Consider the following 17,573-nt stretch of genomic DNA (forward strand, 5'->3'; position numbering starts at 1 on the left):
GCTCCTGTAGCCAGAATGCTATTGCCAGCCATTGTCTTTATAGATCAGACCAAAGAAAAACACAGGACAAGGCTAACAGTACAATCATCCCTCTCTCCCTGATGCTCTTCTTTCATGTCATCTTTTCCACCTCTATACCTCTTCAGTCACACACCAAACTTTCCAAAAACTTTTCCAAAAAAATTAACATTCCCTCAAAGTTTTCACAGAGAAGTAGTTCTACAGTGTAAACGGCATGAACATGCAGCTCTTTGAAGATGACTAAAATTGTTGTATTTGTTACTGTTCCCTTCAATTCTCGGACTGGAGTGGTTATCTCCCATGTGCAGCTGTCCAGCAAGCTGCTGGCTAAAAAGAATAGAAAATCTCTCTTTGGACATGAACTTAATGTGCAGATCTGCACTCACATGAATACAAACATGGTCATCCATGATGACCTCACTACTAATCCCAGGGTCTTCATATAAATATTTATTATATTATATATTTTATACTGTGGAACACAAAAGAAACTATGTATGTCTATAAAATGAAAGTCAATGGGGTCAGAAGCATCTTGAACATTTTAATTGTATTGGCAAAAACTGCTGAGACACTTTTCTAAATATCTTCTTGTGTTCCACAAAAGAAAATAAGTCAGGCAGGTTTTGAATGACATGAGGGCGAGTACATGATTACACAATATTTACTATTGAGTAAACTATCGCTATAATTCAAGAGCACCATGTAGTTTTCCCATGTAATTCATTTACCATGTAATGCTATTCCCTGAGAAAACCAACCCACATGTGTCAAAAATGAACATATTCACTAAAATGGATTAATCTTTAGTTAGTAAAGTATTAATAGTCACTAATCTTTGGATGACTAACAGTGCAAAACAAGCAAGAAGTCTGTGCTTCCGACAAACATCTGCAGTGTCCACTCTTGCCCTTGACACAAATCACAGATCTCCAAAGATGCCAAAACCACATGATCTTCTAATGGACAACCTCATACTTCTCACTTTCCAAATTTTCCTTACACTTGCAAAGCCCCATCCAGGGTTCATGGAAAGTTCCTCCACGACCACACCGCTGCCTGCCACATATGCTCCCATCTGCTGGCAGAGAGTGTGCGCAAAGATACTAAACTCCACAGATCAGGAGAAAGAGCTTAAAGCTTCTCCAAGTTAAACTGCCAAAGAGCTCAAACACACCGGCCAACCCAAACTGCAACACACCCTGCAAAACTGATCGTTTGAAACCAACCCCAAACAAACTTGAGGCTCTTGAGGCACCCATACAAACAGAAGCAGACTGAGCTTGCTGTCCTGTGATCTGCTATGACCGGCTATCACCTTGCAGATAAGGTCTTACAGCTGAGGGTTTGTCTTGTGTCAGCACACATCCTCCCCCTCCATCCCTCCCTTCCCAGCAGCCCCTTACAATAACAAACCCCCGTGCAGCCACGCCACTCGTCTGGAGTGTCTGTCTAACGGGAAAGCAGCGTTATAAAAACCTTTCCATTGCACACTAACCAAACACTCCCGCAGACACAAATCAATCATTAACAGCAACCAGTTAAAGGCACTGAAGCAAATAGTGCTGAGTACTTACTCTCTTTCAGACACAGGTTTCCAAGCCGTACCTTACAGGAAAATGTTTTTTAAATAAAAATAAAAATCCCAATGGAAATCTGAGTCTTTAAGGATTGCCAGTAGATCCAGCTCTGGAGTCTGCCGGTATCATCTGTTTATAGGTCTGCATGTGGGATTGGTATTACAGAGCTCACACTCGTGCCCTGTCTGCTGCTGTGACTGAATGTGTATCTGACACGCTGGTGTAGTAAAGCCTCCCTCTGGCTTAATCACTGCTCCTCCCCTCATGCTCACAAATAGTGTGAGAGAGAGAGAGAGAGAGGAAAAAGAGAGTGAGGTAGACTGCTCTTGATAATCATTCCAAAGACTGCGAGGAAATCACAAGATTTCTTGCTAACCTTTAGTTTCAGTTCTGATGGTTGTGCTACTTAAACTTTCTTTCACGATTAACAAAACGGAACTAGTTAAAAACATTCATAACATATGAAGAAAAGTCAAATGGTAGTTGGCAGGGAGTTATACATTTCAAACTGTGTTCTTTAGAAGCACAGTAAGAGTTTAGTTTATAATGCGATAGATTAATGAACAACAATGAAACTAAATAGGCTATTCAGTATTTGGGGGGCTAAATATAACAGTTCTTCGGAAACATAATGATCAACCACTATCCTAAAATTTTTTAGGGCTATATATCCTCCTCAGTGTGAATTAAATTAAATTTATATATATATATATATATATATATATATATATATATATATATATATATATATATATATATATATATATATTGTGACGAGTCAGCTGCCTCCTCCCTGATTATCACCGGCACCCCGTCCTAAATCGCCGCCCTTCACCAGGCTCCCGACTGGAGTGGGTGTGTGAGAGGAGGGGCGCTGGACGAGTCAGGGCTGGCGGCGTGTGATGGGGCACACCTGAAGGAAGTGGAGCCTCATTACCGCCGCTGTTTAAAAGCCCAACGCGCCTCTCCTCAGGAGACCGGTCTCTTCCCCGTGCATGCGCACTGGTGTCCTCGTGGGTCCAGGAAGGGAGCGTTGAGGGACTCCCGCGCCACCAAGACGTGAGCTGCCGGACCCGCGATCCGGAGGAGAACCGCACCCGTTTACACGGCCGACGGGCCAGGATGCCGGGCCGTCCATCCCCTACCAGCGCCGCGGCCAATGAGAGAGACGCGGCCGCTAGGGGAAGCCGCCGCCCCTCGCGCCCCGGACCTAGGAGGGGAGCGCGTGCGGCCGCCGGACTCCGCCCCTTGCCTGGACCCTTCCTCCATGAACACTGCCCGACCTACACAAACCCCGCAGCACGACGAGGACACCAGATTCCCTGTTATTTTGGACACTTTCCCCCTTTGGCCACTTTTATTCCCTTTGTTTTATGATTTCTGTTAATAAAAGCCTCTCCGAGGCCTGACGCCACGCCCACTGTGTCTGTCTTGTGCTCCTCCCGTGACACTGGTGGAGAATGCGGGCAGTGTTCATGGAGGAAGGGTCCAGGTAAGGGGCGGAGTCCGGCGGCCGCACGCGCTCCCCTCCTCGGTCCGGGGCGCGAGGGGCGGCGGCTTCCTCTAGCGGCCGCATCTCACTCGTCGGCCGCGGCGCTGGTAGGGGATGGACGGCCCGGCATCCTGGCCCGTCGGCCGTGTATACGGGTGCGGTTCCCATCCGGATCGCGGGTCCGGCAGCTCACGTCTTGGTGGCGCGGGAGTCCCTCAACGCTCCCTTCCTGGACCCACGAGGACACCAGTGCGCATGCACGGGGAAGAGACCGGTCTCCTGAGGAGAGGCGCGTTGGGCTTTTAAACAGCGGCGGTAATGAGGCTCCACTTCCTTCAGGTGTGCCCCATCACACGCCGCCAGCCCTGACTCGTCCAGCGCCCCTCCTCTCACACACCCACTCCAGTCGGGAGCCTGGTGAAGGGCGGCGATTTAGGACGGGGTGCCGGTGATAATCAGGGAGGAGGCAGCTGACTCGTCACATTCCCCCTCCCAAGCGACATCCCCGTCCCCAGGGCGCCACCCACACGGGAGTGCTACCATCCTCAACCAGACTCCAAACGGTCGGAGTGGGCGGGGATTCCTCTCCGGGCGGTCCTCCCTCTCGCAGCGCGCCAGAACAGGGACAGAGAAACCGGGTTTTAGTGACAGCCTCAACCAACCACAGGGTAAAATGACAATAACAGAAGTCACTTACCCCTTTTGTGGCTGGGAGGCTGTCCCCAGTTTTCCTCCGTCCCAGTCTGGGTTCTCACGAACGTTTGCAAGCGAGAGGGAGTGACGTCACCAGACGTTTCCCAACTGCGCTGTCTAGGCTCCGCCTTGCCCGCATTCTCCACCAGTGTCACGGGAGGAGCACAAGACAGACACAGTGGGCGTGGCGTCAGGCCTCGGAGAGGCTTTTATTAACAGAAATCATAAAACAAAGGGAATAAAAGTGGCCAAAGGGGGAAAGTGTCCAAAATAACAGGGAATCTGGTGTCCTCGTCGTGCTGCGGGATTTGTGTAGGTCGGGCAGTGTTCATCAAGGAAGGGTCCAGGCAAGGGGCGGAGTCCGGCGGCCGCACGCGCTCCCCGCCTTGGTCCGGGGCGCGAGGGGCGGCGGCTTCTCCTAGCGGCCGCGTCTCTCTCGTTGGCCGCGGCGCTGGTAGGGGATGGACGGCCCGGCATCCTGGCCCGTCGGCCGTGTATACGGGTGCGGTTCCCATCCGGATCGCGGGTCCGGCAGCTCACGTCTTGGTGGCGCGGGAGTCCCTCAACGCACCCTTCCTGGACCCACGAGGACACCAGTGTGCATGCACGGGGAAGAGACCGGACTCCTGAGGAGAGGCGCGTTGGGCTTTTAAACAGCGGCGGGGATGAGGCTCCATTCACATCAGGTGTGCCCCATCACACGCCGCCAGCCCTGACTCGTCCAGCGCCCCTCCTCTCACACACCCACTCCAGTCGGGAGCCTGGTGAAGGGCGGCGATTTAGGACGGGGTGCCGGTGATAATCAGGGAGGAGGCAGCTGACTCGTCACATTCCCCCTCCCAAGCGACATCCCCGTCACCAGGGCGCCACCCACACGGGAGTGCTACCATCCTCAACCAGACTCCAAACGGTCGGAGTGGGCAGGGAGAGGAGGGGCGCTGGACGAGTCAGGGCTGGCGGCGTGTGATGGGGCACACCTGATGTGAATGGAGCCTCATCCCCGCCGCTGTTTAAAAGCCCAACGCGCCTCTCCTCAGGAGTCCGGTCTCTTCCCCGTGCATGCACACTGGTGTCCTCGTGGGTCCAGGAAGGGTGCGTTGAGGGACTCCCGCGCCACCAAGACGTGAGCTGCCGGACCCGCGATCCGGATGGGAACCGCACCCGTATACACGGCCGACGGGCCAGGATGCCGGGCCGTCCATCCCCTACCAGCGCCGCGGCCAATGAGAGAGACGCGGCCGCTAGGGGAAGCCGCCGCCCCTCGCGCCCCGGACCTAGGAGGGGAGCGCGTGCGGCCGCCGGACTCCGCCCCTTGCCTGGACCCTTCCTCCATGAACACTGCCCGACCTACACAAATCCCGCAGCACGACGAGGACACCAGATTCCCTGTTATTTTGGACACTTTCCCCCTTTGGCCACTTTTATTCCCTTTGTTTTATGATTTCTGTTAATAAAAGCCTCTCCGAGGCCTGACGCCACGCCCACTGTGTCTGTCTTGTGCTCCTCCCGTGACACTGGTGGAGAATGCGGGCAAGGCGGAGCCTAGACAGCGCAGTTGGGAAACGTCTGGTGACGTCACTCCCTCTCGCTTGCAAACGTTCGTGAGAACCCAGACTGGGACGGAGGAAAACTGGGGACAGCCTCCCAGCCACAAAAGGGGTAAGTGACTTCTGTTATTGTCATTTTACCCTGTGGTTGGTTGAGGCTGTCACTAAAACCCGGTTTCTCTGTCCCTGTTCTGGCGCGCTGCGAGAGGGAGGACCGCCCGGAGAGGAATCCCCGCCCACTCCGACCGTTTGGAGTCTGGTTGAGGATGGTAGCACTCCCGTGTGGGTGGCGCCCTGGGGACGGGGATGTCGCTTGGGAGGGGGAATGTGACGAGTCAGCTGCCTCCTCCCTGATTATCACCGGCACCCCGTCCTAAATCGCCGCCCTTCACCAGGCTCCCGACTGGAGTGGGTGTGTGAGAGGAGGGGCGCTGGACGAGTCAGGGCTGGCGGCGTGTGATGGGGCACACCTGAAGGAAGTGGAGCCTCATTACCGCCGCTGTTTAAAAGCCCAACGCGCCTCTCCTCAGGAGACCGGTCTCTTCCCCGTGCATGCGCACTGGTGTCCTCGTGGGTCCAGGAAGGGAGCGTTGAGGGACTCCCGCGCCACCAAGACGTGAGCTGCCGGACCCGCGATCCGGAGGAGAACCGCACCCGTTTACACGGCCGACGGGCCAGGATGCCGGGCCGTCCATCCCCTACCAGCGCCGCGGCCAATGAGAGAGACGCGGCCGCTAGGGGAAGCCGCCGCCCCTCGCGCCCCGGACCTAGGAGGGGGGCGCGAGGGGCGGCGGCTTCTCCTAGCGGCCGCGTCTCTCTCGTTGGCCGCGGCGCTGGTAGGGGATGGACGGCCCGGCATCCTGGCCCGTCGGCCGTGTATACGGGTGCGGTTCCCATCCGGATCGCGGGTCCGGCAGCTCACGTCTTGGTGGCGCGGGAGTCCCTCAACGCACCCTTCCTGGACCCACGAGGACACCAGTGTGCATGCACGGGGAAGAGACCGGACTCCTGAGGAGAGGCGCGTTGGGCTTTTAAACAGCGGCGGGGATGAGGCTCCATTCACATCAGGTGTGCCCCATCACACGCCGCCAGCCCTGACTCGTCCAGCGCCCCTCCTCTCACACACCCACTCCAGTCGGGAGCCTGGTGAAGGGCGGCGATTTAGGACGGGGTGCCGGTGATAATCAGGGAGGAGGCAGCTGACTCGTCACATTATATATATATATATATATATATATATATACATATATGTATGTATGTATGTGTGTGTGTGTGTGTGTGTGTGTGTGTGTGTGTAATGAATAAATAATTACATTAATGGTAAATAAAATAAAAACATAAAATATAATGAAATTATTACTATTATTATTATTATTAGTAGTAGTAGTAGTAGTATAGTATTATAATTATTATAATTATTATTATTATTATTATTATTATTATTATTATTATTATTATCATCATCATCATCACCATCATTATCATCATTATTATTATTATTACTATTATTAATAATAATGCTGGAAAGTAATAACTTCATCAACCACAATCAAATATATTTTAAGGACCCCCTCAGTGATGATTGATTATTATTATTATTTAAAATATTATAATTATTATTAAAATATTACAAAAAATATATATAAATTGGTAACTAAATGAATAATGAGTAGGAATCAGATAAATACAATTTTATTGTATTTCTTTGTATTCTTGTTCTTATTATTTAGTAGTACCTAGAAATAATTATTTGCTATACAAATAAACCTCATCTATGATGGTTACAATCCTACAAGATTCTAATTAACATATATAAAACATAATATGTGAGGCAAGACAATCATAGTGAAGTCCAAAAAGGTTGTTATTTGAAACTAAATACTCCTAAACAGACAACGCTTGCCCTCGGCTCACATTGCAATACCTTCAGTGAATAGTGTTATTCATGATTGATTGGCAGTACCCTTCTAGCACGTAAGTGACAATATTCACAGAAATTATGCATTATAAAGCCTTCTTCCAAAATCTTTTTTTTTTCCAATCAAAGTCCAAAAAGCCTGAAACCCTTCTTTTTATGTGAGTTGTTAAAGAAGACTCACATCTCACGTAAGATCTCACGTAAAAGCTTAAAATGGATGGTGATGGAACAACTGAAACATCTTAGTGACAAATCATCTAATCATGCCCTAGTTAACAAGGGAAGAGAACTATGGAGCGCCACCGAGGAACAGTCACAGTTGGGAATCCCTGTGACTGAAATAGTGCTGCTAATTATGTATTGAGGGGGAAATGCTAAGCAGGCAGATGGAATGGTAGGTTTGGGGTGTCAGGCATCGGGATGCCATCATTAGGAGACGGGGATGAGCCAAATGTAGACACAAGCATGTCATGGGAGCCGAGAAGCAGGGCTGAGCCACTTATCAGCCTCTCACTTACAGACGCCAGATGCAGACTGTGACTCTTTCGGTCTCTTTATACCAGTCAGAATTTGTCTACCATTACGCTTGTCATTTTCAAAACTACTGAATGTGGTTACCCACAAAGGAATTCAGAAATCTAAAAACGTATTTAAAAAAAAAAGAAAGAAAGAAAAGGGAAAAGAAAGAAAACACAAACTACAGTATCAGTCTAACTAGAGATGCCACAGGCTCTTTAAAACAAAAGGTTCTTTAAAGGCATCTGATTCCATGAAGAGCCTTCAACATTCATAGAATGTTTCAAAAAGTTCTTAATATTGGAAAAGGGTTCTTAACATTATTACAATTTTCATTTCATTAAGAAAATATGGTTCTTTTAAAGGGATACTCCACCCCACAATGACAATTTTGCCATTGATCACTTACCCCCATGTCGTTTCAAACCCGTAAAAGCTTTGTTCCTCTTCAGAAAACAATTTAAGATATTTTGGATGAAAACCAGAGGCTTGTGACTGTCACCCAAGTAAAATACACTGTCAAGGTCCAGAAAAGTATTGGGGTGGAGTATCACTTTAAGAACTCTTCCTAATTTGGCGGGCAATGCAAAAAACAAACAAACAAACAAAAAGAAAAATTTAAGAAAAATAAAGAAGAAAAAGATAATATGTTAAATTCACTTATCCTCAGTCAAGATGCATTCTGGGAGGTTAAGATAACCACTATCATTTCCAACCACTTGCTTCCCATCATCCAGTTGTTGTTTTCATTTAACAGTCAGTAATTTGGGTTCAGTTTCCTCTTTTTCTTATTTGCATTTTCTTATTTTTTCCTAACTTTTATCCAATCACTCTTGTATCATAAAACACGGGCAGATCATCCTGTATGACATATTAACCATATCGTGTATCTACTTTGTTATTCAGAAACAAATGTTTTGTCATTTGACCCAAGAGCATCTTAAATCTTTATCAGCACTATGCAGATCCACAAAGTTCCTTTTTGTCCCCCTCCCCGAACCTCTTGGTTGACTGATGTGGCGTGAAAATCTTACAGACAGCTTTACCATGGTCCCCTCTGTCTCATTTGTCATCTGAAGTTAAACTCCCAGGGCTTCATGTCTACCCAGAAAGGGGAAGCATTGGCTCAAAAGTTTTCAGCTCCGTTAATCTCTCTATAGGGGGCACGTAATCCCCTAAATTGGAACGCGGTTTAGAGTTGTTTCGATTATTCAGAACTGACATCTTTAAAGAGAGAGTTCACACACTAATGAAAATTCACTTTTGTTCCAAACTTATATGATGCTCTTTCTTCTGTGGAACATGAACAAAGACATTTTGAGGAATGTTTTTTGTCCATACAACAAGTTGTTTTGGACCCAAGTGAAATTAATTTTATGGGTAAAAAAAGTTTCGACATTGCGCAAAATGACCTCTATATATTTGAATGGGTATTGCAAGCAATCATCCTCAGTGCTCTTGATGAGAGTCTTGTTGCAAAGATACTGCTTTCTCAAGTGCATTCTCATGCTTAGACAAGCAGGGATTAGTGCACAGGTTGTAAACCGAGTTTGTTTGAATTTGATGCACCGTTCTCTCTCTAAATCTGAATCAACAATTATGTCTCTGTGCAGAGACTGACAGATAGCCAACACTACAGGAGGTGACGGCAAAGCTCCTTCTGAACAGGATTAGGAGAATGAGACAAATAAAGACGCTTGGCTTATGTTGTATAAAGCCAAACATTGATTACAGCTTCAACCTGTAATGTGCTGAATGGGCATGTTTACAGCCTTTTGTTGTTGTTTACAATATTCTGATTAGGGGTGGGACGGTTCGCTGAAAAAAAATAAAAATCGAACCGTTCGGTTCTCCACACACGGTTCGGCATGTGCTGGGACCACGGTTTAACTTAAATCTGACAAAGCATCTGTAACATGGTTTGCTATAAATAACACGTTAAACAAACAGGGCTGAGCATATATTTGTTTCTGTTGATTGATCCATATTCTGGCTTCCCAGACATTACAACAACAGCGATGAACGTGGACAAACCATTCAGTCGTGTTCAATGCGAATGCAGTATGCTGGAATATGAGTAGTCATTTATTCCGTCATCACCGGGGTGGTGATGGCGCGCGCACACAGGTGAGACCTGAACAGCACACGCTGATATCTGTGTGTAAACTAAACTCATTTAAGCTTTGTCATTTAAAAAATGTAAGAGCCAAATGACGCAAACTCACACGCTCAGTGAGAAAATCTGTGCGTGTGCGCTCATCCGAAGCACGCAAATATTAATGAAAATGAAAATCACTGTTTATTTTATTTGTATCTTCACTCCATTGTATTTATTTGTGATGTTGCTTGTAGTTAGAATATATATATATATATATATATATATATATATATATATATATATATATATATATATATAAAGTATAGTTTTTCCATAAACATTGCACATACCGAACTGTACCGAAATCGTGACTCTAAAACTGTGAAACAAGCCGAACTGCAAAAAAGTTGTCGTTTCACCCTTAATTCTGATTAATAAATGAAAGATCAAGGCCTGTCTAATTGTGTTTAACTCAAGTGTATTGTCAAATCAATACTGATTTAGATATAATAAACCATCTAGAGCCAATTTACAGTATAGACTGATAAATGATAATGTCAGTAGCTGTTAGGTTCCTCTACAGACCAGTTTGTTCACTAAACAATAATTACAGGTTACTCCGATTACAGAGCCGTAACGCTAATTACAGGTCAATCAGAAAGTGGAAGTTGCTTCACTGCTTCAAAACTCAGGTTTATGCTGTGACAAGCAGTATGTAAATCATGAAAATTCATTTCATATACAGAGGCATTCAACTTCTTTTACAAGCAGTTTTGAGGGAGAATGTCTCCTGGGGTCCAGATTAAATTTTGACTGGTGAAAGATCAAAAAATACTTCTCACATATACTTTCATCTGGATGACTAATGTCCCAACCTCATAAAACCTTACAAGCTCTGCCATCAGCGTGTGTCGACGCCAGCACTCATCAAGAGCCCCCAGGCCTTTAGCTTCTGTCTCTTATCTGCTTGTGAACCTTGTGATTAGTAGAAAGTTACTGTGAACACTGCGCTTCACTGCTTTAGTCAGCTGGAAAAATGCAATGGTTGTCCCTAACATATTATAACATGATTACTTAAATATTTTAGAATAAATATTATTTATTTATTTATTTATTGAATGAATGAATGAATGAATGAATGATATCCAGTGTTGGTGCAAACTAATTATTATTTAAACATAATAAACACAACTGATTTCAATATTGTAAAAACTTAATAATAATAATAATTATTATTATTATTATTATTATTATTATTATTATTATTATTATTATTATTATTATTATTATTATTATTATTATTAATAAATAGAATCATGTAATTATTATATAACGGAAATTAATAAATATACAATTAAAATAATAAAAAAATAAGTAAGTATTTTAGAAATTCTAAACTGAATAATATTAAAATAATAATAATAATAATAATAGTTATAAAAATAAATACATCAAATTAAATTGTCTTTGTATTATCATTACTATAGTTGTTGTTATTGTATTATTATTATTATTGTACATTATTAAAATAACTAATACATATTCATTTTTTGTTTATTATTAATCAAATAATAATAATTATTATATTATAAATGTATTATTAATAATAAATATTATTATTATTAAATAGAATCATTTAATTATTATATAGCTTTGAAATGAATAAATATAAAACTTAAATGATAAAAAATATAAGTATATTAGAAATTCTAAACTGAATAATATTAAAATAATAATAATAATAATTGTTATAAAATAAATACATAAAACTTCATTTTCTTTGTATTATCATTACTATTGTTTTTTTGTATTATTATTATTATTATTATTATTATTATTATTATTATTATTATTATTATTATTATTATTATTATTATTATTATTATTATTTTACATTATTAAAATAACTTCTTGTTTAATTGATTGATACATAATCATTTCTTTGTTTATTATTAATCAAATAATAATAATTATGATATTATTAATTTACTATAAATAATAATTATAATATAAATTATTACATTATTCATTATTATTAACATCCAGGACCAAACTGGATATTTGATGTAATCCTAAGAGAAATTCAATAATATATAAAAATGTAAGACATTGTTGCAAAAACACTTGTTGCAAAACCCTGACTAAAAATTGTGTCCAATGCATCTTTCCTAAATAGGAAATAGTGAGTTGAGAAACATCTGCTGCTCAAAGAGAAAATGAGAAAGAGAGTCAGCTGAGACCAAGCGTAAAGCAGACAAACTTCTCCTCAGGTGGCTCGTAATGTTCATATCAAAGAAACCAGGGTTTGCTTTAATGCGTCTGCCAGGACACTTCCCCTGGCAGTGTGTAATTGATCATTTATCGTTCCCCCTCCCCAACTTCCCCCTCCTGTCAGTAAAAATAATTAACAGACAATAGTGGCATCAGTTAAATGCCTCCCTATTCATGATCAGTGATGAAATTCGACCTGATTTTGTATTTGGCAATACCTGCATTCAGCAATACGTGCTTGAATTTCAGAACAAATTGACCTTGAGGTATGAAACAACAACAATTTCAAGCAATTTTTGTTTAAAATATGACTCAAGAATTGGTTGACTTGACCTAAGTGTCCCTGTACTGTGTGGCACGTCCCTGCGGTGAGGACACAGCTCAGGGAAATGACCAGTCATTCAAGATATTCAGCAGGGCCAAGAGCGAACAGAAGTCCTGTATTTGAGCCAGACCTCAGGGGGGCTTCAAATAAAACACTGATTAACTCTATCAAATGAAAACAAAAAGGCTTGCTGCTGCTTTTCTTTTCAACTTCAACATACTGATGCCTGTTGTGAGGCAAAAGTGGACAGCCCAAAAGAAAGAGGTCTCAATAACCAGGACAAGTCTTGAAAAAAGTGCAGCCAGGCGTTTTCGTTTCTCGAGAGCTGCTGAGCCTGTAAAAGAAGCATCTGTTTTGTTTCGAGAGTAATGGACCTGGGCAAGCAATGAACCGTGACTAAAAAAAAATCTTGGGCAGTCAGTACTAGTTCTTAATATGCATACTGTATTACCGACAAGGACACGAGCACAAATAGAAGACAGCGCTGCAGATAAAATACATCTTTTTGGAGAGTTTGGAGACTTTCTAGGTGCAATGACCTGTAATCTCAATATAATGTTTTCTTCTGACATCTTCACAATATCTTTTAAGCTCAAGACAGATATTTATAATCCATACGTTGCCACTCATTCCTATACAGTTCCGTTTGTGACACAATCTTTTAAGACAAACACTGAACACTTTAAAGTTGAATTAAGGCAATTTTAGGTCTCATGATTTAACAGAACTTACTGATTATTGCAATAGTGACACATATATGTAGTGTTTAACTCTGTAAACAGTATTTTACAGACACTCGTAGTGCAAAAGCTGTTTCAAACTTAAACTATAAAACAAGGCACCTTAAGGCGCAAGTACAGTTCATTTTCCAATCCGTCCTTCGCACATTTGAGCATTCAAGCCATTCAAAGTTTGGATGCTCAATGCTCAGTTTGTCATGAATGTGAGATCTACATAGTGGACCTTTGATTTTCAAGCAGTTAAGCACTTGCATGCACATTGCAAGTCCCCGCAGAATCAAAAGCAGGATTCACAAGGACACTGTGCGCAGATATCAGCGGACAAAATGACAAAAAGGACATCGTGCGAACTCTCCATGAGCCAGAGTGGAACACAGATGAGGAACGTCTAGCTTTGAGAGTCAGCATAATTAAAGTACTGTGTCTTTCCCAAAAAGGCACTGTGATGATGACCAACGTGGTGGATGACATTAGTCAAGAATTATAATTCTTCAAGTCATTTTTAAGTCACTTTTTGTATACAGTACAGATTATACAAAGCAGTTTCCCAGCAATTAACAGGAAATAACAGAATCAATGACGCAAGCTTCTTCGAATATGCGACGGATGTAAAGCAGCTCTAAAGAAGACACCAGTGTCATTATTCAGCTCAAGCCAATTTAGTGCTTATTCAGTTCAGTTCAATAATGTGGAAAGTTAATCAGTTATGAAACTAGTTTATTATAAGCAGCTCTGCAGAGGGCAACAATGTAGTTATTCAGCAGCTCAGTTCAAATTTTGTTCTCGTCTAATAATATCAGTGCAGTCAAATCAATATTATTGAATATAAGAGTCTTAAACCCAGACCAAGCAAGCCAAAGGTGACAGCGGCAAAGAACCCAAACTCAGTCAGATGATAGAAAAAATAAAAAAAACTGGGGGACACCCACTTCCACCGGCTCTATTTTAAGATCTCCAGCAACTTCTTTGCAGTTGAAATCACCTGCTGCAAAGCTAAATCATGGAATGCTAAGCATCTTAGTGTCAAAAGGTCTGTTGAAATCCTTCAACTGCAACATTATGACTGTGTGAAATTTAGACGTTTCCTAGGGAAAGTCTGCTTCTGCTTCTTCTTCTTCTATTTTTTTTTTTATACAGGCTTACTGTCTGGTAGGAGGGAAAATCAATAAAAATACTCACAGAGAAAATTGTTTTTGTGCACTGCATGATACATGTGCTAATCATGCAGGGAACATTCAGTCCATAGCCATTTCATGTCTTGCTTGGTGGATGGACACAAAATCTAAGCTTTATCTTTTTTAAAAAAGAGAGAGGTCTCAGGTATGTGTGCTTCTTTTGGACACATTGAATCCATTTATTGATGTGTTGCATATGTGAATGTGAAGCAATGCTCACTTATTCCAGCCAGATAAAGCATGCTAGCTGCAGGAGCCAGGAGCAAACATAACCTTCCCCCAACTGGGAAATCATAAATTGACCCCCAACAAGCCCACATGGTCCCAATTCCACCAATCACAGTGGGCCATTTTTCTCAGGTCTGTAGTTTTCACAGATCCTCATTACAAAAGAAAATCTTTACACTATCTGATTCTGACATTGAGACTAGTCTACTGTTTCTTTAATAAACCCCAGAGGACTTTTAAAATGCACGTGTCGTTAATCTCTCTGAAATCTACAATTACTCAGATTGAAAAGGAGCAAATTAAGTTTGTGAAAGACTGGATTAGAAACTGCAACTATAATGTAAGAGATTTATATTCACACAGTGCAGTAATTACTTGAACTTAGCCAATCAATTATTTATGCAAAACTGACATGGAGGCTGCTGGTATTTTCCATCTCCTGATATAACAGGGAAAAATCCTCAGGATAAATTAGTCATGACAACATATGCAAGTGGAGCACTCCAGACATGTGAAATATAAAAAAATAAAAAATAAACAGTGCAGGATTTCAAAGTGAGATTTTCACAGTGTGCATACGCATACATGCAAAAAAAAAAAAAAAAGAAATGAAATAAGATTAATTGTTTGAATTGTAATTATTTAAAAAACAGTTAATAATTTTAATTATATGAACATAAACTTATTTTAATTAATATGTTTATGAACTATATATTTAATGCATTTTATACAACAAGACAGAAATTGTCAGCTGTGTTTCAGCAGATTTTGTCCACATCATAAAAAAAAGCTAGAACTGCAAGAAGGGCTTACCCTGTCCGTAGTATGAAGCATTGTCCACGCACACACCCAGTCCCTCATGCATAAATATGCAGGAAAATCAATCTACATGTCACATTCATGCTGAAACAGGATCATATTTGCCACATTATATCAGTCTTAGTGTTCAAAGTAATAAAACCTTTACCAAAAAGCAACAAAACCAATCTCAGCTGCAAGTTCTCCCGTTCATTGAAACCTCAAGAATAAAACAGACATTCTTACTTTCAAGCCACAATGAAGATCCATTTTAGAGCAGAGTTCTCTTTTATCAAAGCTGCAGTCCAGGTGATATGCTGACCCAGCTATAAGCCAGCACAGGAATCCATCCCTTCCTAACCATGGCAACCGACACCTTAGCAGAGGCAGTGCGTGCGTGTATGTGTGAGAGCCGCTAGAGAGGAGAACTGACAGCGGCAGCCACAGGAAACCAAATTCAATCTATTGCCATGGCACCCGGTGCTGTGGTGACAGCAGGCTTTCAGCATGCAGACCTTTTCATTCAGCTGTTCACTCGATCCTAAGCCCAAAACCACTGTCCTGCCTCACTCCCTTTCTTTTAAAACCTGCAACACATGCCATTTGTCAGGTTAGAGAGAAATTACCTTTTCCGATGAAAGAGAGGGTCTTTTCTGCGAGTGGGCGAGCCCCAGCCGTCACAGGCAGAAGAGGAACAGTAGCTCTGCAGGGATCCCCAGAGATGCCCAGGGCTGCAGCTCACACGGCACAGCACATACAAACGCCAGCCACCACCAGCATCAGCAGCAGAGGATGGGAGGGAGAGACAGAGACAGAGACAGAGAGAGAGAGAGGCAGAGAGAGAGCGAGAGAGAGAGAAAGGGGGGATGAAACGCAGAAGAGGGGGGCTGCTCATTCTGAGGCAGTCAGGCACATTACATCATTGCTTTCCACTCCTGAGGAGGCAGAGCTGGGGAGAGGGGAGAGGAGGCACTCCCCTTTACACCTTCTGTCTGATAACGTAAGTCTCTTAGTACAGAACCTGCAGAGGAAAATTAAACTGCAGCCGGCTCAAACTGCAGTAATGAAATTGATTATCGTCTGATTGAGATGGATTTTAGATTTATGCACAATGGTTTTGCATATGTACAAACACGCCCTTTTTGGCATCAATAATATATAGCAGGATGAAAATAAAATCTAATGCAGGTACATTCACATCTCTTTCAGTTTGCAATCTAACCTTCACTGAAGAGGGACCTTTTTGGATGGATGGATGGATGGATGGATTTGATTTTAAATCAAAGCCAAATGATCATGGGACATCATATTATTAATAATACTCATTGTTATTATTTTATTTTCCTGTAATATTTGAGAAAGAAAACAAAATACTGGAAAGCCTAAGAACCAAATCGAAACATCACAGCAGCAGCATATATATATATATATATATATATATATATATATATATATATATATATATATCGTGGCAACTAAAATGCACCAAAAACAAAATAAAAACATCATAACAACAACATAACAGAATGCTTATAAAAACAAAAAAACAGCCCCGCAACAATACGCTAACAATCATGACACCCTGGCAACCACATTGAAACACACAAACAGCCAAATAAAAGCATTTTAGCAACAACATAGCAAAACACTGTCCCGCCCCCCAGGTTGTTTCAAATACAGCAGTTGTGGGAGTGAATTTATTTTAAATTTGACATCGCTCTCTTTTCTGACTTCTAATCAGGAGTGGCCTGTTTTTTTGCCAAAGTGGCTCCAAAGATATAAGGCCAGTGAGCGAGGGGCCGATGTGGGAGAATACTAGAGGTCGACTGATATTGGATTTTGCCGATACCGATAGCAAGGTTGGACCACACTAGTCGATTAATTAACCGATAGTTTTTAAAATGGATATTTGAATGAAAACTAAAATAGTGCTTTATTTACAAAAAGAAAAAGTAGTAGTAGTAGTAGTAGTATTAATAATACAATTACAAATAATAATAATAGTAATAGTAATAGTTGAAATTTCCACACTCAAATAGGACCCTATGAAACCTGTTTAAATTTTTTCCCAAAATTCCATTAGATTTTTTACAATATTCCGTTATTTTCATTTTCATTTTTCTGGATTCAGTTTTTTACATTTTAATTTTTCTCCACTCCGTTTTAATAGC

General features: G+C 42.3%; 1 protein-coding gene across 2 annotated transcripts in view; it reads right to left on the reverse strand.

The window, feature by feature from the left end:
* Positions 1-16,556, reverse strand: part of LOC113061620 (semaphorin-4B-like) — a 61,297-nt gene extending 44,741 nt beyond the window's left edge. Inside the window, exon 1 of one of the 2 annotated variants that reach the window (XM_026230901.1) lies at positions 16,029-16,556. The gene's annotated coding sequence lies outside the window, so the exon portion shown is untranslated. Of the gene's footprint in view, positions 1-1,598; positions 1,812-16,028 lie in introns of those variants that run through there. The other variant, XM_026230900.1, reaches the window with a different exon arrangement.
* Between the last annotated feature and the right edge of the window lie 1,017 nt (positions 16,557-17,573).

Source organism: Carassius auratus, chromosome 43 (assembly GCF_003368295.1).
Source record: "Carassius auratus strain Wakin chromosome 43, ASM336829v1, whole genome shotgun sequence".
NCBI lineage: Eukaryota > Metazoa > Chordata > Actinopteri > Cypriniformes > Cyprinidae > Carassius > Carassius auratus.